The sequence below is a fragment of the Hylaeus anthracinus genome, unplaced genomic scaffold, assembly GCF_026225885.1.
Source record: "Hylaeus anthracinus isolate JK02 unplaced genomic scaffold, UHH_iyHylAnth1.0_haploid 11989, whole genome shotgun sequence".
NCBI classification, from domain to species: domain Eukaryota; kingdom Metazoa; phylum Arthropoda; class Insecta; order Hymenoptera; family Colletidae; genus Hylaeus; species Hylaeus anthracinus.
The window spans coordinates 16605325-16611324 of NW_026534337.1; the positions used below are offsets into that span (position 1 = coordinate 16605325).

The following is a 6000-nucleotide window of genomic DNA, read 5'->3' on the forward strand; positions in this document are numbered from 1 at the left end:
AAATATGCAGGCAAATATATACGTAGAGAGAAAATCGTCGCTGTGAAAGCGTAAAAAAAAATCATAAACCGGGTGGGAGGGGAGACAACAACTCGTATTTGTTATCTCAACTGAAAAGCCAACTTTGTCATTTTTATACGTACATACAAGCCGCATGCGTGTCCCAACTGTATGTGCTTACCGTGTACCTACAAGACGTATTTTGATTTGAAAAGTTTGCACATTTTTACAGGCACATCCGTGCGATATAATTTCAAGTTGGAAAGCATTCTTGAAGTAAAGTAGTTGGTCTTGTTTATATTGAGTGTGTATCCGTCCGAAGTTTCACTCTCGGGGCGAAGCTAGGAGAAACACCTTTTCTAAGTAGAAGTAACTGTTCTACTCCAACTGAACTGAGCCTAAACTCCATAACTCGCGTGCTAGAGAAACTAACAAATATCATATCGTTTTATTCGAGTGAAAATTTCGATTATTCCACTGAAATAAATAGGAACCTCGCGGCCACGCTGCACAACAGAACGAAATGGAACGGACTTTGATTATTTCAATTGCACGCTATGAATATCTGCACAGTCCCGCAATAAAGTGTCTAATCACGCGCGGTTCGTCACCAGGAGGAACGGGGCTCGTTTGTCTAGTCCTCAAATAAAGGATTTGATTCGAACCGGCAGAAACGCGGCGCACGTTGTTGCTGATTGAACTCGTCAGGATGACAGCCACTGCTAGTCATTTCCAAAAAGCAATTGCCGCGGGATACGTTAAAGCGCGAAAATTGCGCGTCCTTTCGGCCCGCTTTATTGGGAATGTTTACCGTACCCGACGCCACAGGGGAATATCCATGTAACGTTTGCTCAGAATACAAATAAAGCTGACGCGGCAACACATCGTGCCACGATACTCGCAAGTATTCTCCATTTAACACCGAATTACTTACGTCACGGGATATACGAGCTTCGTCGCTTTGCTTGTTTATACGTAGTAGTTCCTCGGCTTCGATCTCTGCCAATTCATCGTGTTAACAGGGAAATATTTCGGCCAAATGGAAGTTATTTGTTGAGTATTAAATTTGGATCGACGCTTGAGAGATACGGAAGGCTTTTAGAAACGCTGTTCACTTTTAAATAAAAGTATTTCATTGGAAGCTTAATCCTGAAAGAGTCCTTTTTGCTGTAGCTATTTATTCATGCAAATTTTACGAAATTCGCTGGTTATGGTAGGAAAGATTTATCACGTCAATATTAGTTAATATTCGTTGCGTTTCCGGAGGTTTTCTCATTATTTTATTTCGTAATTATTATTCGTAATTATTATCGTACGAAAAAGTGAAGCGCGCGAAATAATAGGGCAAGTAAGTAAGTTCTCGGCTCAAATCATTCTGGAGATATTAAACGTTAGATTTCGTATTCATTGGGAATACGGTCTTTTCGTCCTTGTATATTCTGCGAAACATATTTCAACCAGTGCCAGACGACACTCAATATCTACCCGACTCTACCAACGTCTCATCGCCTAATTTCAACTCCGCCACTTATCCCGTCACGCTCAGACCACTCCCTCAGGGATCTTTCTCGAGTTGTCGAGTTATATCTATAACTTGGGAATTCTCTGCAGAGTGCTTGTTATAAAACAGCAAAACGTTGGAGACAATTATGTTATCCCAAACTCCATCGAGCATTCTGAGTTGCAGAATCAAAATCAGCTGGAGTCAGTTTTAACAGAAAATACAATAATAGCATTTGGTACATTCGTTTATTCATTCGTTGATGTACGTACGTAAATTATGTGCTGTAGGAAATACAGAAAGAGATAGTACAATAACAGGCGTATTTAATTATTGAAAAACAAATTCCATCTTTTGGAAAATGCTTTACATAACGAGCGTGCGTGGGGGTGAATTCTTGACGAGGGTGTCCGCTATTCATTGCCGGTCATTTCGAATGTGACATTGTCAGGGCAAATGGCAAAACGTGAAAATTGTCTGTCGCTTCGGCTCGTTTTATCGCACGTATTTGCCGCCTCGATGCCGTTATGGAACGCGGCCGGAATGTTTGCCCCTGATACACGCGCGCTATAGGAATGTACGAAGGATTACAGGTGCATTGTGTCTTTTAACATACTCCCCGACAAACGTCCTCCGGAACGCGTCTAATTATGATATACGCGTGCCCGAGATCCTCCCCGCATGATTATTCGCGGGGAATCGTTTAACTTTGCGTAACCAGGAACTTTTTATTCCCATTCTCGTGCCGGCGGACAGAAAATGTGGTACGAGGAGGTTTTGAATTTTAAGATTAAAACTTTCGACGGTGAATGTTTGCGTATTATAGACGCTAGGATATCTTTGAAATTATAGAGGGATGACAAAAATGAATTCGTTAATGTCACGAGCTGCCCTATTGAATAATTGATGGCAAGGGTTGCAGAAATATTATCGTTTTGCTCAAGTTGTGGGTGGATATAGTTGGTAAACTGAAAAATGTTCGCTATACTCGAAAACATAGAACAGCGTTCGAACAGAAATTCATCCATACCGAGTTAACCAAGAGAGACCCGCGAACGACGCGAGTAATCGTCGAAACGGTGAATGATACGAGAATTTTTCCCACCCTCCTGTCCTCGTAGATTTCCAGCTGCGCGGGCCAAGCTTTGTCTGACATGCAGATCGCGAATTCCTGTCGGGTGTTTATGCTCATCGATACCCCGCTTCAATCCCGCGTCACGTTCCGCAGTTTTGTAGCGATGTAACGAGCACACGGTATACGCGTTCTCTCGGCGTAAACATTACGCGCGCGTCCACACGCGGCACCGAAGCGGCAAACATGCCCCATAAAGCGGCGCAAAGGGACACGCAATTTTCACGGTTTAACGTATTTCGCTGCAATTGCGTTTTGGAAATAGCCGCCGGTGCTTGTCCCTGCGAACGGTTCGATTCGAAAGAATCCAGATATCACGCGTTCGTTACAACCGGGACGTTTATCGCGCGTAACTTTTCATTTTCTTCCGTTCGCGCTGGTATTAGCCGACACTGACACCTTTGGCGGGAAAAATGTCTCCCGAAAACGGAACGAAAATATTTTTGTCGAGAATTATTCTCATAGACTGGTAATTAGAATGAACGATCGAAAATATACAGATCGTGACAAATTAGCAAAACTATATAGGTGGTGGAACGACAATAAGAATAAATTATCAGAAACATATATGACATAGTATAATATTTAGAATAATTGATTAAAAATATGATACATCAAGGAATACCAATTCCATTAATTTATTAACAATATATGAATGAAGGAGTTGCGGTTAGAATAATCTATCAAAAAATTTAGGACGAATAAAGATAACCAAACAACGTAATTTAATCACTAAAAATTGTAACAACAATGACCCTATAAATTTAGCATTGAATACATTCGAATCTTGTGCGCCAGGCAACAGAAATATTAGATATCTTAAATTTCTGTAATCCCTCTCGCTCCTCATTTCCTGAAGACATTTTCCGAGCTATAATCCCATGGCAAAGTTGCGTGCGTAAAAAGTAGCCACCCTCTGAAACTACATGACCGGCGAAGAATTCACTATAAGGTCTCGAAGAATTACTCGAGGGTAGCACCCAGCCCTGGGGAAAATTTATCCAATCAGCGGTGTCAGATCCTTCTATGAGGAATAAGGAAGTGCGAGAATCTAGGACACCCGAGAATTTCGACGAAGTTTTTATGAAGAAAACCGTCGCTCAGAAGGAGCGGTCCTTGGGGCATAATTTTAGCTACACACTTCGTACTCTTAACTTCGATAGAAAAATAATTTTCAAATCGTATTCAATTAAAATAAAGGTCTTGAACTCTTCTCACAGACATCACAACCAACGATACCTGATATTTAACGCTCTAATTAATATCGTTGTATTATCAGTCCAGCTCGCGTTATCACTAATCGCCGAATAATCCACAAAGCGTCGCAGACATATATTTCAGCAGTAATTTCACCGGACAACAGACATCCCGATCAGAACGCAAGATTTTAATTAACAGCCGCGTTTCCATTCAAACACACGCTCCCCTCGAAACAGCATCGCGTAGCAGACGAAAGGAGGGAGGGGAAAAAAAGAAAAACGAGTTGCCGTTAACTCTCAGGAAGTCGTGCAATCGATGCCAATTACCGGCAGCCGAAACAATTTTAGTTAGCTCGTTCCGGATTCCTCGCGACGCGGCTGCGTCGTTGCCTTTTGAAACTATTGGAGCACGTTCGACGAAAGGCGGCGGCCCAAAGAAATCTCGGAGACCTCTGGAACACGACCAAGGTGCGCGGACGAGACGGTCCGTCACGCAAGAGTGTGCCCTCAATGCGATAATCTGAGCATACACGTTGCTGATAAGCGTGTCACTGGAGACTACCGCGAGGTGTAAGGGAAACCGTGGCAACGTGTCGCTTGGAAAAGATTGCCATCTCGATGAGAAAGTGGCATCGGCGATCTTTCTTCGAGGAACCGAGGAGCCCTTTCATCGCAGTAGCGATAAACCATCTTCTCGACTGTCTCCCTAAGACGAATTTCTCGAGGGGAGCACCCTGAAGCTGTACCATACAAGGATTTCTATTTCTTCTTTAAAACTCGGTCTGACTCTGACGATCTGATACCAAATGTGTAGCGCTGCAATGAAATATCAAACTTTAGAACCCAAGGTTGTTCCTAGAGATGATTTAAACCTGCAATGCATTCGCCATGCATATACATTTATGATGGTCTGTTGGATATATCTGCTACGTTTGCAGATGATAGAATGTGTACATGCGAATGTAATCGAGTAATGCGAATTAATCGTCTCGTGTATGTGCGTGTGTACATGGACTGTCGGCGACTTGTATGTTCTATATTTATGCACGCACGTAATACGTGAATACGCGAATGTAAAAGATCCTGTGTACGTACGTAATAATATGTACATATACGTATGTCACTCTTTCGACCAACGTGAGTTGAACTAACGCGATTCATCTAGTTTGATCGAAAAAATTGATCGAAAATGCGCTTTCTTTTGGCCCTCGAAATCCATGCAACATCTTAAGGGAACTGGAGATCCACGCGCATGAAATTCCGTCGGCTGGTTCGCGCGTTTACGTCCCCACCGGGTCATTCCGTCGGCGGAAACTTCGCGAATCCGGATAATCCTATTAGCAAGGACATCGAAGCACTTGCTTCGGTTAAACGTTCCGTGGAACGGGATGGTCGTTCCTGCTGATGGAAACCAACACCGGCGGAAATTCCGTCGCGATTTATCGGTAACTCGCCGCTGCGGCCCCCCTCCCGCGCTCCACTATGGCGAACGAGACCGGCGCGTCCGATGCGAATTATTCACCGGGACGGATTTACAGTCTGTCGGACAAGGCCGTATCAGCGATATCTTCGCGAAAATTAATCTTCGGCGTGGAGAAAAATTGTAGATTTAGGGGATCGAAAGTATATTTCAAATGGTACGTTATCTATACGTATTGTACATGTTTTTTTACATTCATGTATTCACGCGTTATGTACATAGATGAATACAGTGAAACACGTATATATGTATACATAATCATATGTGCATACCTGTATATGCACATGCATACAGGTCATGAAATTTCACACTCGCGAATCTCCGTAGACAACTTGTTCCAGAAACGTATCGTTTCGATTTTGCCTCCCCTTGTCGTCGCGTTGATCCAGCTTTTGCTGTACGTGTGGCGACGTTTCTTGGGCAACGTATCGTCCCCTGCACGCCAGCGACTGGAATCGTGTAATCTAGATAGCTGTCGGCCAGCGGAATTTCGTCGTGACCAGGATTTCGTTTTCTTGCTCTCTCCGCGACCGTTGGGATTAGAGGACGTCCGCATTCGTAGCTTCTTTGTTCTTAGACTTATTTTGAGTGGACCACTGGTGTCGGTGCAGGAGTGTCCGTTCTCAGAATTTTTGTTGCGACGGACTGCGACGAGAGAACGAGTGAATTCGTTCGATTTTAGCGTAGA

General features: G+C 43.4%; 2 protein-coding genes across 3 annotated transcripts in view; one reads left to right on the plus strand and one right to left on the minus strand.

Annotated features, from left to right (window-relative positions):
• The window catches only part of LOC128887565 (uncharacterized), a 191656-nt gene that overhangs the window by 51168 nt on the left and 134488 nt on the right, over window positions 1-6000 (minus strand). The window lies entirely within an intron of this gene.
• The window catches only part of LOC128887559 (lachesin-like), a 175552-nt gene that overhangs the window by 39299 nt on the left and 130253 nt on the right, over window positions 1-6000 (plus strand). The gene's annotated exons all lie outside the window — the stretch shown is intronic.